General features: G+C 37.7%; 1 long non-coding RNA gene across 1 annotated transcript; it reads right to left on the bottom strand.

The window, feature by feature from the left end:
- Nucleotides 1-25,501, bottom strand: LOC116965776. Its single transcript, XR_004409643.2, has 3 exons — nt 25,419-25,501; nt 23,953-23,996; nt 1-38 (listed from the first exon to the last, which is right to left on the bottom strand). It is a non-coding gene; the product is annotated as an uncharacterized LOC116965776 (long non-coding RNA).

Genomic DNA, 25,501 nt, shown 5'->3' with positions numbered 1-25,501 from the left:
CTTGGGTCTGGAGACATCCAAGACGGATGGAAGTCCCTCTGCAGGGAGAGACAGAAGAAAAAAATATAAGCAGATATTAAAATAAGACAACTAATTTTAAGAAAGTTACTTCCATTTGCCAGTGCTTCCTCTTTGATCATGACTTCTTTTAAATTTCAGCACCCCTCAATCTGTGCTCGTGTGTTCAGGAAATGTTTCCTTAGATGCAAGGAAAATGCTGTACCAGCAAATCGTATAATTTCAGGGGATTCATCTATGCTAGATTCCCAGCAGAGCACTGAGAAAGGAATCTGCCATTAGTACCAGCTGTGTGTGTACCACACAATCGCTCTCTAGTGATTGCAGGGAAAAGGCAAGTATTGGTAGAACTCAGTTGTATCTTTCATTTTAGAGACAGCAAATGGCTATAATGTGTCAGGTCCTTCACAACTTTCAATGCCAGCTCTTTGCAAGAAAGCTTCCTCCTATTAGGCTTGAATGAAACCCATCTTCTTGGGGGACTGACTGCAGAATGAAAAAAAATCTATCTATGAATCTAGGGTAGCTAGAATTGCTGCATCTTCCCCAGCTCTCACAAATCAACACTAGAAGCATTTTTTTCCTGATGTCAAGATAAGAGGGATTTCAAAGGATGGCTTTTTATTTTAACATGATAAAAAATTTTAGAATCCATTTTCATTTGCCTTTATAATTTCACCATCAACTTTCACTGAGACCAGGACGAGGCCTTATGTTTAAGCAGGATATAAAAGCATTTCCTAAAGGTTGAGGTCTTTTAATTACGAATATCTTTTTTTAGCTGGGGACAATAATAGAAAAAATTCCAATCTCAGACCCCACACACTGCATAGAAGGTCTCAGTAGGGCATTTTTAGGAAGCCTGAAAATGTCTTGCAAAATGTATTCGGTAGGATACATCCAACAGACAAAGTCCTGTACTCAGATAACCACACTCCACACTGGATGAGTTATATTTATATTCAGCTGAAAGCTTCATTATCCTTCTGAAGGTGGGAGAAAACCTTAATCTGAACAAGAATCAGTCCCTAGACTATCATTAGTGTCTTTCAAGTACAGATAAGAAAGCTTAATTCTGATTTTCTGCTCAAGTAAAGAAGAAATAACTGTAGTGGAAACTTGTGTGAAAGCATACAGGCTGAGTTAACATGGTTCTAAATATTATCATGCACCAGCTGAGTTCTGGTAACTCATCACATGTGTGCTCCAAACTATCCCAACTGCAAAGGAAAAGATGGGTTTTCTTTTTTTAATATGTTACTCTATGGGCACTCAATAACTCATTACCTGCAAAAATTCCGCAACTCCTTTAAACACAGTGACACACCACACCCCTCCCCTTTTATTTTGTGTTTTGCACTCTTCAGTAAATCAGACCTCTTTTATCTACATTAAACCAAGTCACTTGATCTTACCCTCTATTTTTGCATCATTTTTCTCTGGTGGAACTGACACATTTAGCAAACATCCTGAGATACTGTCTCCATTACAAATGTCTACAATCCTTTCGCCATTGAAATGACTGTCTCTTAGACTCAAAAAAGGTCTTGAATAGTGACACCCTTTCTTAGCCTGGATGCTCTCTGATGATTCTTCTTAGCAAATACCTTTCCTTTGTTTGCCCCTAGGCATCCTATCTGTAGGCGTTCCTACACAACTGACCTGGCAGGCTAGCCAAAAAAAGCAAAAATAAATTTTTATTTATGAAGTACCCAAGAAAACTTTGTTTATCTAGTTGTAAAACACTGTAAGGGGTAAGCAGTAAATAGGAAAGAGAACATAAAACTGATGAGCGCTTACCCTCTATTCCCTACTGATGCTTCTACTTAGCCCTGCTTAGCATTTCAATCTATATAAAGTCAATGGGCCATATAACCTTCTTCTATATACACTAACCAATTAACATTATTCTTTAATAGGAAGAAGTTTAGGGAACTCTTTTTTTCCAGTTTGATTCAACATAACATTGTTACTAAACAACAATGGTGATGGGTACAATAAGATGAACTTTTTCTATGAAGACAACGGATATCTAAACTACTGAAAATCTGCATTTATTTTTAATAATAGAACCATTCAAGCAATAGTTTCTTAATATTAAGTAAATGGTCAAGATTCCTATTACAATAGTTACAGTAAAATATTAAACTTACAGGACTACTTAGGTAATCATTAATTTAAAGATTTTAAAAAGATAGAGCAAGGTATAGTAAAGCAAATGAGATTCAGGCAGTTTAAAATAAAAAATTACCTTGCTTGTCTGTTTTTCTTTTTTGTATGGTCAATGAAAATAAATTTTTAAAGTCCACTTTTGTTCAGAGCATATTTATAAATCACTTCACTTGCAGTTGTTCAAGCACAAAAATAACGCCTCTTTGCTTGCAAACCCTTCAGAGGAAATAGAATGGATAGTTCCAGTGGTGAGGTTGTGTTTTGGGATTTCGAGTGGGGTTGGTTTTTTTTTGCACCCAAGTGTCTAATGTTGGATTACTTTGAGGGAAATTTATCTTGCTGAAGCTCAGATTCAGCAGTTTTAGTCAATACCATCTTTTCAATATTCTTTTCATCTTACTACTGCAGTATGATAGTTCGGTAATTTGAAAATATATCTTCAATATCACCCAAAACCTGAGCTCAATTTACATCATTTTTTCTCATTCCAACATCACTTCTTTAATTATGTTTTTCAAGACTTCATTGTGGAAGTTGTCAACTACACCATCTTAAAGAAGGACAGCGTCTCAACAGCAAAAAAATGGCCCAGTGTCTTGCAGATCTCAAGCCACACCATCTGTTTACTAAGTATTTCTGGAACCTCATTCTTATTTCTTATCAGAGGGATGCTTGCCTGCACCTGCCCTTCAGAAGCAAATACATAATGTTCTCGAGATTCTTCCCCAGGGTTCTTCCCACCTGTCTTTACTTTTAAAACAGTAAATGGCTAATGTAGCAATACAAAATAGGTGACATTTTCCCTCATATGGGAGGTGTGGTGTGTAAAAAAGGGCTCTGGGCCATCTTCTCATTGGCTTCTTGTGTACAACACAGGCAGCCACACCAATCATTTAGACATAGAGAGGGAGAGATTACAGTGATAATTTAGGTTTGGTGAGAGTTGATAGACTGAAAATGCAGAAAAATTATTAATTGATTTAATAGCAGAGTAGCCCAGTATTACTAATTCTGAGCACTACATCTGGAATAGGCTGATGAGACATTTTGTGAACAGTTATTACATAGGAGAGCCCAGGACCAAGTGGCAACAAGGATATATTTTACTGAATTAGAGATGTTTCAGGACACAAGCTGTCCAACATTTCCTTGGAAAACAGAACCCAAGACTATGGATTTAGATGGAGATGGTAACTAAGGAGAAGGCAATTTCAGATTTAATTATGATTAGTTTGGTCTGGTTGAATATATGAGTGTGAAAAGTAATTTGAAAGTTACTGTGAAAAGACCGTCATTTGAAAAACAAGGGAAAACCAGAAAGTATTAGTAGAAGAATGGAATTCACAAAAGAAGAATCCAGAAAACTTGGAGAATTAGTGTCTAAAATCCAGTGGAAATATGATCTAAGTAAATTACTACAGAAAAGGAAAAATACTGGCCAAAAGGCTATTAATTGCATACTTGGGATACTGTCCCTAAGGAGCTTTTTCCAAACTCTTGAATATGGAAAATATTCAAAATTTTCATTAACAGCTTGGATGATACAATAAAGAGTAAATTTATAAAATCTGGGAGGAATGGCAAAAAGGAGCTTAGAATTCAAAACAACCTCAGTAAGTTAGAAGAATGATCTGAAAGCAGAAAGAGTGCGAACTGCTTCATACGGGGATAAAAAAAAATGACACGCAGAAATCTACAGTGAACAATAATTGGCTATGTTAGTACTGCATGCAGTGTTTAGGGGATTCTATTAGGTCTAAGATTGAGAATGAACCAATGCTGGTACTGCAAGAAATGTCAACGTCATCCTGGAATTATTAACAGGAGTATTTCAACAGGAAGAGAGAGTTTTCTCCTCAGCTAGGAACAGAGTGTCCTCAGCATAAATTACGTCCATTTGGGGCACTCTATTTAACCAAGATATAGACCAAATCTGCAGAAGTGTCAAAACCAGCAAGTTTAGAGAACATCTGCTGTAAAGAAAATCTGAAGGGACTGAATATGTTTAGAACTGAGAAAAATTAAGAAGGAGCTTGATGAAAGCCTTCCTGTACATAAAAAAAAAAAAAAAAAAGTCATAAAAATAGTAAGCAAGACAGATTTTTGTCCACTGAGGACAAAAGCAACCTGTTCATTTGCAGGGAAAAAAAAAAAAAAAAAAAAAAAAAAAATTGCTAGATCCTAGCTAATTATTTCTATGTGTAAGACTCAAAAATGAGCCAAGTTAACTATGCAAACACTATCTTGAAGGTTAGGTAAACAACTATCAAAGATGATTGTGTATACTTTTTAAGAGAAGAGGTGAACAGATCGGGCTAACTAAAAAGGTAACTCTGAGTTGCCCAAAGTGCAAGAGTGCAAGTTTCCCCATAGATCCCCTATAAATATTTCTCTCTTAGAAATTAGATTTCTTTAGGATTTTTTTCTCTTTTTTTTTTTTTTTTTTGGCCCGTTTGAAGGCTATTCTAGAATCTTATCATTTTAATAGTACAGAAGCTTGTTCTCCTTTCCATTTTACATTTCCCCATTTGCCCTTCTGCCAGTGCTTCCTCCTAGGCATGCACTTTCCTTCTACATTTCTCACTGTTACTTCACTCTACACGCAAAGTACAGATGAAACATAATTGTATTAGAATCTTTTACAATCAGTGAGGAATTTTAAATTCAGAAAACACTAATCCACAGAATTTAAACAATGAAGACTTTCAAATAAGACCCTATATTGGATACAAGTTTTGTGATTTTTGACTACCAAATTATTCACTGTCAATTTTTGAACTCCAGGTGTATTCTGAGCTTTCTCCTTATTTGATTTCTGTCAGAGCCACTTCGATCATCACTGTTCACCACTGACCTGCCATTCAAATTTTTCTTTACAAGTTCATTTGTATTACTTTTCATATGGACAAAAGATTGCTTGCAGCTAATTATTTATTTTTTCTGGTAGCTAAAATTATGTCAGTAGTCTACTGAATTAAGAAAAGTCTGTTTCACTTTAATTCACATGTTCTTAACGGACCCTATCAGCATCCTTAATAATAAGAAAACTCCATTGTCATACTCAAAATAAAAATCTTCCTTCATGGTTAAAACCTTGCCTTTGTTGTGGCACAAAATTATTGTGAAAGCACACACCAGGGTTTTTTTCTGTAAATTTCTCTCTCCTTTACTAACGTCCCAGGACATGACCTTGGCAATATCCCTTAACCTCTCTAAGCTGTTTCCAGCTGAGATTGTTGGCCCGGTCAATTAAGATTGTAAACTCCTGAAGCACAAAATAACTTCACCCTAATCAACATCTAGAATGATGAGGCTTTAGTTTTGGTTAAGATCTTTACCTACAATTGCACTGTAAATAGTAATGTTTAGTGATATTCATTATAAACTTGCCATCACCTGGTCTGATTAATAATGGGCAAACTGATAATGTGAGAGGGTCAAACAGTTTTGTTGCTACACACTTTTGATTATTTTTTTAAGCCTAATGAGATGATATCTCAATTGGTAATGTTTGGTTAATATTAAGTGTTCACCATTTATATTACCCAGTGTAAAGATTTAAAACCAGTTTAACTGAAATACAATTTCTCCTAACATGGACTACTGTGTCTAGTAAGAAAGTGCAAATAATTTGGGATTGGACATGGAGCTAACTACTACACAGCCATGCATACAGGAGAATGGGAAGTCTCTTCCTTCTGTTTCAACTCTACAGTTTCAGATTTCTCTGTCATAATACAAAAGCAAAAGGAAAATCAATGGAATTAAACAAAAACAAATTTTAAACTGATAACTGCAACTCCATGCCAGAAGAAAACCCCAACCCTTTCCCCTGAAACCAGGAGTTTGGCAGGATTTAAATAAGTTAATCATAAATGTACATGGGTAGAAATATACCTCATCTCAGATGAAATATTCAGTATTCAATTAAAACAATCAGTATACTTCATCAGACGGCTGGATAGGAATCAACAGAAGGCCTTGTCTAAAGCATAACGTCAGTATGCCTCAGTTAACGTGAGCCAATTAGCAGATTGTCCATGTTGGCGGAGACAAGCACAAAACTAGTTTAGCATGTCCTGAAGTCAAAGTTCAACTTAGGTATCACGTTCTTTAAGCACAAAATTTATGCTGCTGTCTAGACAAAGCCTAACAAATTTGGGGTTATGCTGCTGTCCTGGAGTTCCGTATAACCTACACCAATGCAGCTGCTGCCAGTTAGTGATACGATATTGGACCAGAGAGGCTTAGAAATACTCAGCCTGGCATCCTGGGTAACAAATCTACAAGAGAGCTGCTTAGCCGAAGTTCAGGATTCAAGCCACTCCCGCCCAGAACGACCAATTTTTTTCCAGAACTAATGGTGAATGCTCAGTCACTAATAGCAAACCACGCTCTTTCTGTTACCAGACAAGTTTGAGATGTTTCTCTGAACCTTTGCAGTTCTTCTAGAAAAATAGTTTTATTTCTTAAAGTGAATCAGTTTTGAGGGCCTTCATTTAATGGATCAATTTTCTCCCCGAATCACATGGAAACAAACAGTGTCAGAATCACTTTTACTCAAGAGTAACCATGGGTTAAACCACATGGTATTCCCACAGTAAAAGAAATTGTACATATTTTCACTTGTAAGCTTTTTCTGTGAATAAGATTTATTTTTAAAAGAAAGTGTATGAGTCGAAAGGTTCATTTACAAGGCTGTCATGGAGACAGCATTTTTAAATAACCATAGCTACATCAAATGACAATCATAAAACCAAATAAACTATATGCCAAAATACTCTGAAACCTAAAAATAAGAGCCAGGTCTAAATTACTCTAATTTCTAAGGCTTTACAACATTTCAAAAGGTAAGTCACGTTCTGAGTATGTACTCTTTGTTTTTCATTCTTGAAGAGCAGTGAAGTGGTTTGTGAATCAGGCTTTTAAGACATTTGGCTGTAGCAAAATTGTAATAAAAAATGCATAATATGTACTTAAGAAGGAAAGTAACACCTCTGCCATAAATTGGTTCTTTGAAATATTTAAATTAAAAAGTCTAAACCATACTATGCTTGCATAAAACAGAATTAAACAGCGTGTAACTTAGATACGTGGGTTTTCTGGCAGGGATAAATTTAAAACTGGGATTGCTCAAGGAAAGGAAACTTTTTTCAAGACAATATCAACATAGTTAATGGGATTTTCTCCTATTCAGGTTTTCTTTTATCATTCTTTGAGAGGTCCTCTGTTCCATTGTAATTCAAGGAAATTATCATTAACAATGAAAAAATTACTCATTTACTTACATTCCCTTTTGAATAGTAGAGGTATTTCACTGAAAAAAAAAAAATAAAAAAACCTCCTTTAATGAACAGCAAACTATATCTATCTCTATGGCTTAATGCCTTGTTCTACTCTTCAAGCACAAAACCTTAAAGTCCTTATACTCGGTTCCCACTCAGGCATAATTCCCACTCAAGTAAATTGGCATTTTGCCTGAATAAAATGAGTAACATGATAGGAATTCAGCCATGAGACTGTATCAGTTTATTGAAATATTTCCCTACAGACCACAAGCAAAACTGTACTCTGGATGACAGAAGAAGGCTGCCCAGCACATATGCAGCTACTGGAATTCTGCCAGTCGGGCAATATCCATTATATTTCTTCAGAATGGAGCAAGAAACATATTGTGAGAGGCAATCAAAGCAGAAGCCCAAGGCAGAGTCAGTTCTGCAAGCAAGGTCATATGTGTTTCTAAGTTCCATTTTAATATATTTGGGGAAGACATTACATTTAAAACAAAACACACAGAACAGACATATCCCAAGTTCATGAGAGTGTATCTAACTTCCAGCTACCAACTAATTCCAATACTGAAAGAGGTTTCTTCTTGGCAAAGAGAAAATGTGTTATTTTGCAATTTTTCTCTCTCACCTGAAGTTTAAATGGACTGTGGATGAGGAACTACTAATATACAATACATACATAGTGCAAATTCAGAATGCCCAGAATATACTATTCCAAAGTGGAAAAGGACAAAGCAAAGTAAAAATAGCCAAAAGTGCAATCCCTGCCTTCTACGTGTGTGTGCCTCTCTTCTATCTTAAGGAGTTTGTCTGTTCCATTCAGTGACTTTTATGTAGAACCCCCTGCATGTTTTGTTTTGAATTCTTATGTATTTGTCTCAGTTTAGCCTCTTGGAACCTGTGGTTATTAGTACATTAACAAGGAAAGTCCTGATCTAAAATGAGAACCACCTCTATGGGCTATAAATATAACACAATTAACTTCAACAATGAATTTATTACAAAATGCACCAACCCTCTCGTTACATATTGACTAACATTTCAGAGGAAAGACTGTGTATCAGCAAGTATATATTTAATATTGCATTCATTCTGCTTATCATGTTCATATATCGCATACACAAACAAAATTATTAATAGCCTTCTCTCTTCATTCTCTGTATTTTCAGTGGATAATAAAATCTTTTTATTCAACCTCTATGTCTTTTCTTGTTCAAAGTCACTTCACTGTGCATGACTCAGAATATCTTGAAAAAGAGGCAATATTTATTAACTATCCAATTAAATGCATGTATTATATAGTTTCTGTTAGCTACACGGTCATAAAGAGTCTGTCAGCATTTCCCTTATAAACCCTGCTTTCAAAGGTTTATAATTACAGTGTAAAATTTGCCTCTTCCACTACAAAGTTTCAACGTGAGGAGAAATGTTGTTCTATAAAGATACACTTTCAGCTGTCCAACACATATTATTTAAACATGGAACCAAAATTTTCATTAATGCATAACGACGTTCATAATACATCAGACTTTCTTACCTTTAATTTTTAGTTAAAATGAGATGGCTATATTCATATATGGTTTGACACTTCAGACACCTACTCAGCACCTCTGAACGTGTTTCTACGAGGATTCTCATGAGAGTTATGTGACACAAACAAAAAAATCTGTATTCAACAGTCAAAATGATACATCTCAAGTTGTACAGAATTGTTCCTTTTCTTAAACAGCTCTTGAAAGACGATCAAAACACTACGTTTAAATATTCCAACTTATATGGCCGCTATAAGCTTAAAGACAATTACGCAAGTCTTAGCAGAACATCAGGTATTGTCTTTTGGCTAAGCTGTTCATTTTTACCTGTCTTCATTGCAAATGTATATAGTCATTACTGTTCCACTTCGGCTTGGTTTCTCACACTACCAAATTCATCAGCTACACTAAAGAGAGAAGTAAGCTGCCTATGTGATAAGTGAAAAGAAAGTCTGAATTGTGGTACTGGTCATTGGTTTCAGAAGATTCCCTAGCTGGGAATATCTCTACTGCAATTGTAACGCTGGCTATTCTGTATTATCCAGGCACAAATGTAGATCTAACTCCTAATTCTTACTTCTTTATTCATGCAGATCATAGTCCAAGGCAAGAATTTAAATGTGGTTGTTATAAACATCACTGTATATGAATAAAGGAACTCAGACATACTTAGGGACCTGCACCTTTATATTTGATTTTTACATTGCAGATATAAATTTTTCAAAACTGAATCCATACAATCACAGAGAAAAAAACTTCCTACATGTGTCCTCAGGAACGCAGCAGTCACAAAAGCTCTTAAAAATGCTAAAGTTGTAATATTTTTCCTAGCTTAATTTTGTCTGAGGCCCACACATTTAAACTTCAGGTACCTCCATGAATTCAGTTTCTTCTAAAATTTGACCCATCTTTGTTTAGCCTCTCCATTCACACTAGGCCAAAAGGGGGGCTATGCAGCTGCAAGCTACTAGCAAAAGATCCGAGTAGGTGGTCTGTGGTGTATCTATACTGGCCTGCAGAAGCACATGTTCTTTCCAAATATATCAAACTTAAATTGATTTTCATTCCTCAAACAGCATGGTCCCAGAAAGCTAGTCTGACCTTTGAGAAGAGATGCTGAGCAGTTCCTGGTTAGGAAGACTTCCTTTGGTTTTGGTTGGCAGCCCCAATTTAGTGCACTGGAGCAGGGCAGTTTACAAACAAAGCCAAACACATTTGTGTGAGATGCAGCTTGGCTGCAGAACATGATCCGAGAATGGGTTTTGCTGGAGCTGTGAGAGGAATCACAATTTTAACACAATGTGTTTCGCTCTTCCCTGCCTCTGTCCATGCTTTCTTTTCTTTCTCTGAAGGAGAGTAACTTCCTAAGAGGAAAATACCTCCCTCTGGGTGGCCTATGTCATATGTACCTCTCAGAATGTCAGTATAACTACATATGCATATGTAAAGAGATGCTGGCCTTAAAAAAAAAAAAAAAAAAAAAAAAAGCAGAGCTGAACAACCTCGAAATTTAAGAGCATTTCAACACAGCTGCCTTTCTCTCATCTCTTCTATTTTTAGTTTGGGTTTTTTTTTTTTTTTTTTTTTCATTCTGCTAAAGTAGTACACAAAAACTCTGCTGAGCCAGGACAGAAGTTGAGGAAATCAGAACCCAGAAGGGATCTGGTTAACTTGAAGTATGTTGCTTCTGTACCATACTCTAACCTAGATCACCTCAGAGGCGCCACTTCAGCAGCTTGAGGCTATGCTATAATCTGCTAAACTGTCATCACGCTGCATACTCCAACGTTTCCCTCACTGGGCTCTTTCTGTCTTTGTTACCATCTGGCTTGCAAAGACGTCCTCAGAAGTCCTCCTTCTATAATGACTGCTGTGGAAAGACCCAGTCCCAAAGAAATGGCATTTTTAAGAGCTCGCAAGGTCTTTCTAGATCTTTTAACAGGACGGAGCAATCTCAGAATTTCACCTTGGATGCTTTGTCGTCCTGTGCTGCACACCTGAGTGATTTAATGTCAGCTCTCAGACTTCAGTGGTGGGTTTTTTGACCCACAGTGGCTGGAATCAAATCATTAACGCTTTCACCTCAGTTTATCTTAAAACAGAAGTAATTACTAGCCCTCAGAATCACTAAAGAAAGTTAAGAAATGTGAACTCTGCCTTTTCCAAAAAGCAGAAGGTAAATAAAAAGAATTTCAAATGCATTGCTTTTTTAAGTCTCATGAATTTTGAGTCAAACTCTCGATTTTTGCCAGTGCTTGGACTTGGCAATACTATCTAGCCTAGCAACTTTATAGTTATGGCTGCATCACAGTGCAGCTGAGATAAGGAGAGATTAGCACTCCCTCAGATTTGCCAGCGTAACTGCACGTGTAGCTACCCTCTAACTCCTCTCCTGTCAAAATAATAGGGAGTAGGGCTTTTCAAACACAGCTGATTTTGGCTAACGTAGAGTACAGAGGAATACACACAAAAAAAAATTATGCAATGCACTGAAGTAGTGGTAACTTCTGTTGTGGGAGCTATGGAAAACAGATGGAGGAAAGGCAGAGGGGGGTAATCTCTTCAGTCAGCTCAGCGGTGTTCAGAACAAGGTGCTGAAGACCACCAACTTCATTTAATACAAGGAACGTTGGGAGGATAAGTAGAATGATTTGAATACCAGGCCAGGTATCTATGTTATAGATGATCTCTTGCATAATAAACTTTGTCATAACTTCAGACATGAATTTCAAAATTTTATGTAGTTATTTTTACTTTTACTTATTAATCCTATAATACAGCATCAGGACCTACTGTTGCAGTTGCAGACTAACATCTTTTAAAGTATTATTATGCTTTCAGCTGTCACAAACAACGTAAAGATTGTTCTAGATGTTATTCCCACTCAATTTTTTTTTTCCAGGCACTAAGCATAGTTAATATTAATGCAACATTAAAGATAGATTTCACAATGGGATTCTCTGTTGTGACTTAAAAAGGAATTTGTAAACATGTATGTGAGAAAAACTGATCTTATAAATGTAAGTCACAAGCAAAAATTTTCACCCAAATTTTCAAACTATTGTCCTTCAGCACAGATCCACCAGTACCTGGCACCAAGAACAAGCATAACCAAGAGTCAACTATAAATCTGATTTTTTTCAATACACCTGGCTTCCTGAACATCCTTATTATTGTGTAACTAACAAGTCCAGCTCTGATTTCAAGCACACAACCAACAGTCCAGAAAAGCTTTTCTGCTGTTTATGAAATTTCACACAAGCATAACCACGGTCAGAATCTCAGTTTTCTGTATAGAGATAAACACTGCCCTTTTGGAGCTTAAAGACAAGGAGAAGGGAAGAAAAATAAAACCAGAAAATAGTAATTCCATACTAAAAATTACTGCTGTGAAAGATTATAACTGTATATGTAGACAGAGTAAACTGTTTTACTGTATTGACTTCCTACTACTGAAAGATATTTTCACCATGGAATTTTATACAGCGCAGAAGCAGGCTGGCCTGCAGCTGCTTGTCCAGCCCTCTGGAAAACATGTTTTCCATGGAATTTGCCACCTTGAACCACTTTATTCCAAAAAATCCAATGGATTTGTTATATCAGGGCTTTCAAAACGTATTTTGCCAAAAGTCTTAATGTGTGTCATTAAAGCTGCCAAGCTGTACATAGCATACAGAGACACTTGCTAGGGTTTATAGAATTTGACATAAGAATGTTAAAGAAAACAGAGCACATCTATGGAGAGTGACAGCTGTTTATTTATTTTTACATATTTTTCAAAGTATCAATAAATCCATCTGAAACTTCATGGGCTTGAGATGTTGTAAGAGCAGCAAACCACAAATTATAATTTAGTTCCATTTGCCTTCTACACAGATTCCTCTTAGCCCCCAAAGAAATTTAAAGAGAATATACGCCCAAAATTAACTTTTAATAATCAATCAAATTTCAGCTTTCTGAAAGGCCTAGAAAGGTGTTATCAAAAGACAACTATAAAGTAATATTCACTTCATCAAACATTTAGAACTATTTAAACCTTATTTCTAGCTTAATGGTTCATCAGGATAATTTAAAGAATAATGTGTTTGATCCACCACAGAATTTATGTGCCTGCAGTTTGCTGCTGAGGATGCAAATCCTGCCCCAATCCGCAGCCTGGGACATGCATAAAGTGCTAAATTCAGTGACCACCTACAGCCATAATTAGAGGTGTGGCTGGTGATTTAGGGTAAGACATCATACGAAGCCAGTTATAAAATCTTGCCAAATTTTAGTCGTTTATGCTGAAATATTCTTTATTTGCCATCTGCTTCACATAGTGAATTATTCAGGCCAGGGGCTTTCTTTGATCACTGCTGAATCTTATGGTACCACTGTGGAAATTCTTCTATGTTTGGTCACTTACTAAGTCTTTAATACAACTACATTTTGTGCATGTTCAACAAGGACCTCTTCAGAGTTCAGAAGCTCCATAATATTTTGATCACAGAACCTCTAAAGACTATTTCAGCCCTGGGGTCAAGCTTGTCTTTACAAGTTACTGCAAGAAATGGTTCTGAGCACAAAGGATGCTGATGGAGACTTGCATCTGCCTTTTTTTTGCTTTAACCAGATCCCTGGAATCCAGGCCAGTTACCTCTGAGTACTGTCTCAAAACATGTCCAAGGTACAGGGAAAGAGAAAAGGCTGCTGCTGACATGAGCCCCCCCTTACAGCGCGCTCCCCTCCAGCAGCAGCAAGCATGACTGTCCCGAGTTCTCCCCCCAGCTCTACCTCTTACTGTTGCTCCTCCTGACAATAGAAGAAGCCCACCTAGGACTATAGTTCCTTATTCTTTTAAATTTTGCCTACAGAATTGAAAAGCTTTGAAGTGGCTCTGAACACAAAGCTGGCTCCAGGTCTCTCCCTCCGATGTTCTCAATGGACTATATGCCTTGCAGGCTGCAGGACAATTCAAGTACAGGTTGAACAAATGCTAAACCTACTGGAAGAGCAAGAGAGAATCTACGAAATAACTCAGCATTGAATAAAAATTGAGACTGGAGGCTGCTAAGGAGGAAGAAGAACACAAGGAATAAGTTCAAAGTAAATAAGGCCTAGGGTCTTTCCCTGAGACATTTACGAAGCCATCCCTCACCTCCCAGTAATAACTTGTGCTTGGAATGCCAAGAGAAACTAGGAGGTGGATTTCTGCTACAAGGATGTTCTGAAGATCCTGGAATGCAGTTGAAACTACCTTAGCCAAGTCCTATGCTCTGTACAGGCAGGAATGATTAGAGGATCTGGACACACACAAAGGGCTTAATTTAATTAAAAAAATCCCTTCTCTTATTTCCAATGCCATCAAACTTGTGCTTTAGGCATCTCATCCCAAAACTGAAATGTAAAATCTCACTGCTCATCTGCTGCCTGGATTCACCAGAGACCTTTTCAATCACCTTAGCTTCCCTCAGTGCGTTGAGCTCTCAGTTTTCAAATGCCAAAATTACTCCAATCTGCATGGCTCAGTGCCCACCTTCAACTGGGATCCTCAAGTAAGGTGCTTCCTGCAAAAATCTTCTAATAGGCTTGACTAGCACGTTAGTCAGGCAATGTAAGGATATATTTTTTGATAATCTTTTACCCACTATTTAAGCAGAGAATATCATCTCCAGGGTCTCCAGTATATTGTAGCATAGCTCTTCTCAGAACACAAAATTACATGAAAAAATAAACATATCAAAAAGAAAATCCATATTAATTAGTGACATGCTAGAAGGAAAAGATTTCCTCTTCCTTATTAAAAAGTTGCTATATATTATATTCCCTTAGAGCCTGGCATTTAAATATAGTTGTTTTCTTTGTTTCCAGTAACATCCCAGCCACAATTACTTAATAAATTATAAATCACGATGTAGTTTTTATGTAAATGCATTTTTATGTTCAAGCACAGGATTAATGTTTGTGTATGCAAATGAACAAAAGATATGTTCGAAGAGGTCATGGTTCAAATCACTGCAAACTTTCAAATGCTTTACCGTGTTAATGGTTGAATTTGACACTGTTCTCTTTCTTTTTTTTTTTTTTCCTCTTAACAATAAATAACTTGTTTTAAGTACACCTGTTGCTAGTGCCTAATTTCTGGTTAGTGCAGCTTCATGGTCATGTGTCAGTGTATAGTTCCTGCTTGATGTTGCATATAATTCTTATAATATTCTGAATGGCATGTGCTAATTATTTAGCACAATAGCTCATCTTATGGAGCTGTAAGGCTGTAAAAGAAGGGTGGTAATTACTTAGGATGGGAATGTCTATTTTTTTGTAAAAACCAAAGTGTGGGAGGAAAAATTAAAAAAAAAAAAAAAAAAAAAAAGAAAATGGGAGAAAAGATTGAGTAACTGCCTAGGAGCATTGGAAGGGTTAATATTTTGAAGTTTTTATTACCTCTAAGTCTAGAACTGAAGTTTAAAATGCAGATAGTGACTGCTACACATTTTCAGGTGCTATACTAAGTGACCAGCTTCCATTCTTCCACCACTTTCCGCTCGGCTGACAGAGCATAAATTCTTAATTTACCTCTCTCTTAAAACTTGATTATAAGAGTTTATCTATACACTTTATGTTGAGGAGAACTGTCTTTGAGAGACGTTTAAAGGAGTTTTAAAAAACCATGCACAGACAAAGCAGCTTAAACTTGAAGTGAAGAAACCACAAAATGAAAGCAACTAAGAAAACAGGTTTGCAGAATATATGCTTCGTCTATGCTTATGGTAGGCCTAGATTAGAAAAAACAGAAACCTGTACGTGGAATAAATGGAAATAAATAAAAGGATCAAGTCTTATATGTTAGAAAATGATCTCTTGGTGTCCTGAGTGTCACAACTTCTTCAGGTTAAAACAATGAATGAAATATTCAAAACCTCATTCAGACAAAAATGAGATTATGACTTGGAAGACTAATCTGGAGGTGGAAACAAATTGGATGGAATATGTACAATTTATGGGCCCAATCCTGTCCATGACTATTGGTCTTACTGCTTTTAGTCACGTCTTGTCAGAAAGGTCACAAGGAGAGGTTGGACATGTGAGCAGAATCAGGATAGACTACAAAAAGTATACGTGGAATACAAAAATAAAACAGCAAAAAGAACACACAGAACAGAAAAGAAAGACTCTCAAATTATACTCTGAAAACTCATTAATTGTGTGGAGAGAATAATGAATAAAATCTTATGAATACTCATTTAAATCTAGATATAAACACTCTCTAGACCTCTTCTCACAGTAGTCATGCAATCAAGATTTATTAGCTCAAATGTTCAGGGACAGTGAATCTTCAGCTTCTGTGTTCTACAGTTCACTGAGATACAATTTAAAACCCACACTTTCCAAAATCCTTGCAGCAGAAAACAGATTAAAACGCTTCCACTTATCCAGCTGAACTACAAACAAGGCCATGAAAATCACCTCACCGGTCACAACTAAGCTATGTATTTTACATTTCTCTGTATTAGGGATTAGTTGTAAGTTTCTGGTTAAAAGAAAAAAGTGGGGAGGACTGCTCAGAAAAAGCTAATTTGATGAATCTCCAAGAATGGAATAAATGTTTAGAAAATTGCAATTAGCTTGTGAATATTCGTATAAGAGAACTGCTGAATTCCACTGAATAGATTGTACTTCAGGTTGGAACCAGAGACCTTAGATGACATTTTAAATATAGATAAAGCCCACAGAGAGGCTAGAAAGTCAATACTTAAATTGAAATATAATAAACTAATATTACCTTAAACTGCTCTAGATCATCTTTGAGGCAGGACTCCACACAGGAAAAAATCCAGTTTAAGCTGAAATTCTATGGGACATTTGTGAGCAGCTGATACAAAATTCACAACTAACTCTATGCTTAGCATTTATCTACAGTGGGCTTCCTGCTTCCACTGATGATGTGAACATTAAATTGCCACTGACTTCTAACAGAACTAAATCAAATACTATAATTATACACTTTGTGCTATCTGTACTGTACTGTATTATTATCTATAATTGATTATTCAACTCAGTAGCTATTGTTCTTTAAAATGCTTTTGACACATTGTATAAAAGGTGCTATATAAAACAAAGTTGATGAGCACAGAGATTTCGGACGTTCTACCACATGTAATGATGAAGCTGGTATAAAGCAGACTAGTTCCACTTCACCAAAGTCACATCCAAATTTTTTGAGTCTGGGTTCCACACTGATAGCCTTCAGCTGAGAAACAGACCTCACTGTTCTGGATACTGTGCAAATGTAGTAAGAAGAAAAAACCCTACTGCTAAAGGCTTTTCCACATAGACAAGAAAAATATTTAGAGTGGGGGAAGAAAAGAAGAACAAGTATAGAGCAGTGAGTTACTTGCCGAAGAGGTACAGCATCTTAAGTTACAAAATCACAGGCTAGCTCAAGTTTCTGGGATCCCCGTCTCAATCCACAGTTACAGAGTCATTTCAATCGAGTGTGAATCCACAGAGACACAGACCAGGAAGGTCTGGCTATTCTTGTCTGCCCGCTCCTGCCTCTGCTCTTGGGGCAACCCACTTGTGATCACGTAGCGGACTGGACCAAATAACAAATCTGGCTGCAAACTAATTATTTTCTTTTACTGGGCTAGTTTTTCAATTTCTGTCCTCAGCTCTCAAAACGTATAAATAGGACACTTTCAGGCTCTCTCTTAAAAAAGAGTCTGTAAATATCCAGTAGTGAAGCGCTCAGATTTTATTCTCAAAATAGGAAAACACTGTGGCCTATCCCCTTGGATTCCTATATATCAACCTGTTTTGCTAAGAACAGAAAAATGTTTTTATATTTCCCTTTTTTATATGCCAGTAAGATAAATAAGGGTTGGGTTTTTAAACCATCTAAAACTAGTAGGCTAAGTTCCAAGTAGCCTCAGTATTTATAAGAATGCCAAAGTAATGTCTACATTATTTTCAGATGAAGAAAGGAACCCTGAGAAAAAAATTATTGTTGGAGTGTAACAAGTTTCCTAATCACAAAAATATTTATTTTTGTGTCTTCAGAACACATACTATTGCTTCCCATAATTAACAAATGAGATTAAATGTTAACCAGTTTAAATCTGTCAAAATATTTTAATAAGGGGGGCAGATGTTCTGTTTTGTTAAGTATCACTATTTACTTTATGAGGTAATAATAACCTTACCTTTCCTCTGCAATAGTTAATAGTAAATGGTTAGAGCTTGCCAAAGAGCAAATAAATCATTACACTAAATACAGGTTGTCAGGCTAGTTTAGTACCTTGTACACTCCATTTTGCTTAGATAAATGGCTTAGAATGGGATTTACTGTCTGTGCTATTTTCTAGAAAGATTCTGGCTTTCCTATTGTGTGTAGTTTCATATCAGATGTTAAGAAAGTACTATATCAATATGTAGATTTTACACTGACAGGCTTACTTGTTTGGGTTGACTTCATAAATGTACAAATGTGAGACAAGCTGCAGACCTCCCAGGAATGACATTACAGAGAGTACTTTTGTAGAAAGACCATGGCTTTGGTAAGTAGATAAATACCAGTGCAAAACTCAAGCAAGGGGAATAGTATAAAATCAAGGCTCTGAAACATTCCTTAGAGTTGTCTTTAACTATATTATTACCTTTCTTATGCACTCTTCATCAAATTTGCAGTTGTTTGGCTCCAATAAAATATGCAGCCAGGTTTTAAAACTATTGCTGAAGACAGTAAGTGTACATTGGATGTCATGTTTTTCTGAATCGCTCAGATTTTCAGGGCTGAGCACAAGTGGATCGCCAACATGAGACCCTCAACCTGCGAAGGCTCCTGTCAGGCTATTACACAATTCAAGTCACATTAAAATCCACCTGTCAGCTAAGAGTTTATTTGTTCTTACAAATATATAGATACCGGCTCCTTTTTGCACAGACATATTTGAAATTTTGTAAGAAACAATGTTTGCACAGAAATACAGTTATCCAAGATTCACTATTTCATTTTTTCCTACTTTAAAAGTCCTTCCATCCAACCACAGAAAAGCAATAATTTGGAAAATTATGCAAGGCTAACAGCTAATAATGGTTGAAGGAAAGAGATCACAAGTTCCATTGGCTGACATTTGTATAAACTATTTGCAGAACACTTGAGAAAAGCAACTCTGGTCATGGAAAGAAGGATGAGGTTGTGAGTGATCTGCGAACAAGGAAAAGGTCCAATAAATTGGCTCACTTATTCACACTGAATAATTCAAACAGCTTGACTCAACACTAGACATACTCCTCACTCCTTTTAAAGGATTAAAATATTCATGGTTTCTTCTGTCAAATGCCATTACCGCTTTGTAATATCAGGAGCAATGGTTATCTTCCCAAGGGCTGTAGAGACTTGGATGTGGGGCATCAACTTCAGTTGTAGAAGCTGCCTAGCAAACACTGCTTCTACCAATGATCTCACTCATATTTGTGTCCCCCACATCGCACTAGTCCTAGCAAAGGCAAGTTTAAACACTACCTCCATCTTTACTGCTTATATTCCAGTGCCACATAAGCACTTTTGTGCTGCCCAAGAGCACTGTGCAGTGAAAGCTCAGAAAGAAGGATATCCCCTCTCTACCACAGTTGTAACAAGGTCACCTTAGACAATATCCTTCATTCAATAAAGAGTTCAAGAACGAACCTCTTTTTGCCCCTTTCCACAGCCAGGCATGCAAAGCTGAATGGGAGCAAGTGAAGACAAGAAATGCAGGTGCTGAATATTAAGGATTTTATGTCAGAGAAACCCACTACAGTGGGTTATACAGAAGTCACCCACTTCCTTGAAGTGGCCATTAGCATCCCTCCTGAAAATAAAAATGTAGGGGACACAGAGCTACTATTCAGCACATTCCCAGACTTCCACTCCCAAAGATACTTAGAAAGAAACTTTTCTTTAACTGTGTCAACACTCTAGTCTACTTCAATTCATGTTTTGCAAGATGGACGCACTTTAAAAATTCTTTAAGAATTCTCTGTGTATTTGGTAAATTCCTCTTTAAGACAATCCAACCTGTTCAGTTTTTCAGTAGATTTTTTTTTTTTTCCCCTGCTTTCTTTTAAAGACATCTTAATTAGTCTAATCCTGACTGGTCTCTTTCCAATGTTCCTGTTGGCACAGTAGGATTTCAATTAACATTCTGCTTTAGCACTGCAAATGCCCTTGCTCAGATTTTTTTTTTTTTTTTTTTTTTTTAAATGTGCTATTTTGGATGCCATCTCTCTTCTCTTTTCTTCCTCAAAAATTGTTCAGCTTCTAAAAGGTTTTGGAAGCGGAGGTTGTTCTGCCAATTTGTGCTTTCTGAGCTTATCAAGACATAGTGCATCATTAATTTTTTTTTTTTTTTTTTTCCACTGGAGGGTTATATTCCTTGTCTGCTCTGACCACATCACTCATCTCCCTTTCAACCCCTCATGGTTTCACAACAGCAAGTTCAAGCTTCTTGTCCTCAGCTTCAAGAGTCTTCAAAGCTCCACCCTTCTTTATTTGTCTGTTCTTGTCTCTAACTGCATTTCTCTTTCACACACACATACACACACACTTTCTTCTAATCCACCAACAATAACAATCTTCTCTGCTGTTTGTCAGCTTCTCTCACACACAGCTCCACCCTGCCCCTCACACATGGAGTGCCCTCCCTGAACTGAGCTGTCAGGCGATTGTCCTCGCGTCTTTGAAATCTATCCTTAAAAATCCACCTCTGCTGCAACGTCTAAAAGAAATCAGCTAATTAACGACAGTTATGTTGAGGGGCAGATGGAATAGCTGACATTTACTTTACAATAATAAAAAACAACAAAAAAAGTAAATCGCCTTTTGTGCAAGTGTGAGTAAGTATCTTCATCTATGCTACACTACTCTTCCAAAGGGACAATCATATGGATGAAGCAGTGACTAGATCCTGCAGGCTTTGCACATCATCTCTGACTGATTTTTAGATCATGGGAAACTCTCTCTTTCCCTACTCTTCACCTGCTTTGCATGTTTAAACTATAAAATCTGCAGGATAGCATCTGTGGATATGTCTACTCTGCATATCATGTAGTAACCGATAACCTTTAAGTGAGAGGACAGTCACAGCAGCATGGAGCTAATTTACTCAGAAAGTATGTTGTATTATGCAATATGTGTCCACAGTAATTAACACAATGACAAAATTGTCTTAATCGAATTATCTTGGAAGTGCATAGCACAAACAGAAATAACAATGCTGAGCTAAGTACCTTGCTACTACTGGAATGCTAAGTGATAAAAACATAATATAACCGGACTTATGCTTAACCTGCGAAAAGCCAACTGTTCAAACATGTGGGCTTGACTTCAAAGACACTGCTGCACAAAAGTATCCACTTACGTCCACTGTATTTATAGTTGCTCATAGGCAAACAAAATCCTACTGTGGATCTCAGCCTATATATTTCAGTTCCAATCCAGACTTCTATAAAATCGTGCTACTTTAATACAACTGAAAACCTCATCTATTAGACTAGAAAGCAGAGAGAGGCACATCTGTTGCTAACCTCTCCTTTGCATTGCTCTTGGCTACAGAAATTGGCACACCTTAACCACATGAGCCCAATAAACCAATCAGACCTTTCTGTGCTTACTCATCTTCTCTGGAAAACTAGCTTATGTTCCTGGTACATCAGTTTTCAATCACTAAAGAGAGTGTAAAATATCTACCAGTTGACAAATTTGTTGCAAAACTTAAATATTTAGAGAACGACAGATGAAGAGCAGTAGTAAACCAGGACTGCTGCCACATTAAAACTGCTTCAAACTGGAACAGTTAATCCAGATAGTAATCTGCAGCAGGTGGATGAAAGTTTTCAGCTGTTCCAAACAAAAGATGTGCCTAAGTGACTAATAAGAAAAGGTTCATTTTTGCTCCTTTTATAGTAGCCGAATAGTATTTACTCTTTTTGACTTCATATTACATTCCTCTGCTTCCAAAACCCACTAGAAAACTTGAAAATAAATAACGAAATAAAATAAAATAAAAAAGCAACACAAAACTAAAAATCTACTGCAACATTCTTCCCATGTTAAACCCAAGTACGTTTTCCCCTCTGTAGTCTTATCTGAAAGCAATTCAGATCACCCTCCTCATTGGCACTGAACACTGCTATCAGTTTCCAAGATTTCACAAGAAGTCAGGTGCAACCACATAGAGACCTAACAACATCACCTGAGGAGCCCAAATGATCGTCCTATCTCATTTCCACACAGTATGACCCTATTAAAAAGAATTCATAGATGACCGCTTCACGGCTGCACCAGGAGTTTCCATTCCACTGTAGGCCCAGTGAGAATGAACATGCAGCCCGAGTGTCACCTGCTATTTAACATCTTCTCATGATTCTTCATACTAAGGAGCTTCACCCACGTGTTCTGGGATGAAAGGGAGCACTGCAGGAGACACCCAAGCGAGTCTGCCAAGGTGGAGGTGGAAGCTAATTGAAAGAGTTTTCTCTGTACAAGGATCAAGTAAGCGTAATTTAGGCCAAAACAGCTCAAATTGCCCAATATGTCAAAGTCACAGTTAATTTAGAATCATCATCCTGTAACACTACTGGGTTATTGGTTCTACCTATCAGGGAAATATAAATGTCCTATTACTTCAGCTTCAGAAAGCAACATATTAAATGAGGTATTTACCCACTTTATATTTGAGTGTGCAAGCCTATACGTGCCTTTTTTTCCTTCTTTTCTTTTTTTAATTAAATTGATGGTTCTAGCAGGTAGAGGAGGAACACATAGCTGGTAATGGTAAAGGAAAGAAGTGTGTGGGATCTTCTTTTGAGTATAATTCTTCAGTACATTAAATGAGACGAACAAAAGAGAAATTAAACATAATACTGTGCCATGGTACTGTGACATAAGTGTCAACTTAGAATTTCAAATACAATTATAAGAGTCTTCTAATAATTATATAGGTGGCAAACAAGGCGTTAGGGCAAACATATGTAGCAAAAAATTACTAATGGCATTCTACAGAAGATCAGCTAAGCCTGACCTCTCCTATGCATCATATTGTGGTAAGGTCAACTTGGTGGAAAGGTTAAGAGCAGTTAAACACTGACCCATCCCTCCCCAGTCTTTTCCATATTCATAAGAAACTATCATCCATATTCATGCAACAAGATAAGTACCTTCAACATACAGAGGTTAAAAAAAAAATAAAAAAATTACTTCTTTAGAATCTTATTCAGTGCCATGACACTAATTCCCAGAGCATGGATCAGGACATAAATTAGTGTGTATGTAAGGCTGGGCAGGATGGGTGAGCAGAAAACACAGAGCAGCCTCTGGGTGACACTTAAATATTGAAAATATACATTCTGTCATCCTGAAATTGTAACCAGACACAAGAAAACACAACTCTTGTATGTGGGTAGAGCACAATGACTTCAGGATATATGATTCATACAAGTGCCTGCCTTACACAGATCCAGCTGCATGCCTGTAAACACATGGATATTTGGAACCTGAACTTCTAGTCCTAACAGGTAAGTGGCATGAGAGGCCAAAGCCTACTTTATGAAACCTTAGGCCAGTATCCTCAAGCAGCAACAATACAAACAAAAGGCACAGACATCCTATTGCTACTCCAAGACTGGGGCTACGGGTACGTCGTGGGTTTTTTAGCAGAGAACTGTCTAATAAAATCATAATGTGTTATGTACCTCTCCTTTTGCTGTTTGCACTTCTTTTGGTACACAGCACTAAATGTACTTGGAGAGGAGCAGGGCTCAGAAACACCCAATCCTTTTGTAGAATTTACCTTCAATGCACCTTGTTTTGCCTCTCCTGTGAAATAACTTTCCAAACATGAGATCCCCTTCAGTTTCTCCTTTAGTTCTCTGCCTTCATTTCTAGATCTTAAAGGAAATAAAAAATTATTTAATATTACCTTTATATTGAGTTGATATTCCTCTGCTACAAGTCTCCAAGTCTCTTCTCACATTTTGGTTAAAAAAAAAAAAAAAAAAAAGAATTTGAGTTGACATTAAAACAGCTGCCCCACTGCCCCACCCTTTTTTGCAGGTGAAAAATATATCCAATTAACTGGTCTTCCCTCCAAATAGAACTTCTTTCCCTGCCTACTGAAACAGAAAGTCATGAACATCACTAGAAGAATATTTTTATACAGTAAATGCCAGCTTCACTCCCTGTTCATTTTTTTCCCAGGAAAAAGTCACTATCTTTCTTTCCATTTCTACAGAAGCACTGACTCCTTCAGTGCATTTCAATACTAAAAATGGCTCCATTTTTATTGCCACTCCACTCATCATTGTTAACATAATGGTGGCAAAGCAGTAAGGGAGGCTAGATGGCTAAACTAATAGCTTTCTATTGTTTTCATTGGGTATAGATTTATACAGCACTTTTGCAGGCATCAGTTTACTCCACTGATTTTTAAATGAAGATTGTATCTTTCGGGGTTTACTCAGAGAAGTCCAGATGCCTGCGCTGGGATATTGCTGAGCTGAAGGTCTGGAAGCTTGCACGTATCCCGAGCACGAGGAGCTACCTCAACCTCAAGTGATTAAAAAATAAATGAATTATAAAGGGGAGGGAGCAGGCAGCAGTGGAGGCCTGACGGGCTGCCTGCGGCACAACATGGCGGCCGCGAACAGCCAGGCGGCTCCCAGCAGACTACGAGGACCCCTGAGGAGGAGGCCCGCAGCCTTGCTGAGGTCACCTCTCCCTCCGAACGTCAGCAATTACGGGGAGGGTTTACCCCCTGAGAGGGGACGGGCGCTGCCCTGAAATCCCAGCTGAGCCCTGTGGGGTTTCCAGGCTGTTTGCGGAGGAAGGGGCCGCGCCGTGGCAAGATGGGGCCCGGTGCCCGGACTCCCCTCCCACGCGGGCGCCAGCCCCACGGGCAGCGGGAAGACACGGGGGGGGGGGGGGGGGGGGATCTGAGGTGCTGGTGGGGGAGGAGGGGCCCACCGCCATCACATCTGAGCCCTGGCACTGCCCCCCGCACCGCCACGGCCACGGCCAGGCTTCAGGGGCCGTTGTGGGGAGAGGGCGGCTGGCCGTCCGGCAGCAGGAACCTTGTAAATTTTCTCTGGAGATTTAATAAGTTTCATTAACTCCGCTCTTGTTTGTAATACACAACTAGGCTGTATGGCCTCCTCTAATTCCTAATCCTTGGCGTTACTATAATGGCATGCCAGTCTTTGCCACCATTGTAGCAACCTCTCCTTTTTCTTACCTTGTATTCCTTTCTGGTTTGAAGGGTAGGGCGTTTTTTCCCTGCTTACATTTATTTCAAAGAAAGTGAAGCCGTGTCTGTATTAATTGACTTCTGATCCTAAGGTGCTTAAACGATCCCACGCCTCTCCCTCCAAAGGTGCAATGTGTAAGTACCTGGCTGTCTTTAACGTATTTTATCTTCGTGCTGCCCTTCTCATCCCACCTGGGCAGGAGCTGTGGGGTGGTCTCTCGGCCCT

The sequence above is a fragment of the Tyto alba genome, unplaced genomic scaffold (assembly GCF_018691265.1).
Source record: "Tyto alba isolate M040663 unplaced genomic scaffold, T.alba_DEE_v4.0 Super-Scaffold_18, whole genome shotgun sequence".
Taxonomy (NCBI): Eukaryota; Metazoa; Chordata; class Aves; order Strigiformes; family Tytonidae; genus Tyto; species Tyto alba.
This window is presented reverse-complemented; position numbering and strand designations above follow the sequence as displayed.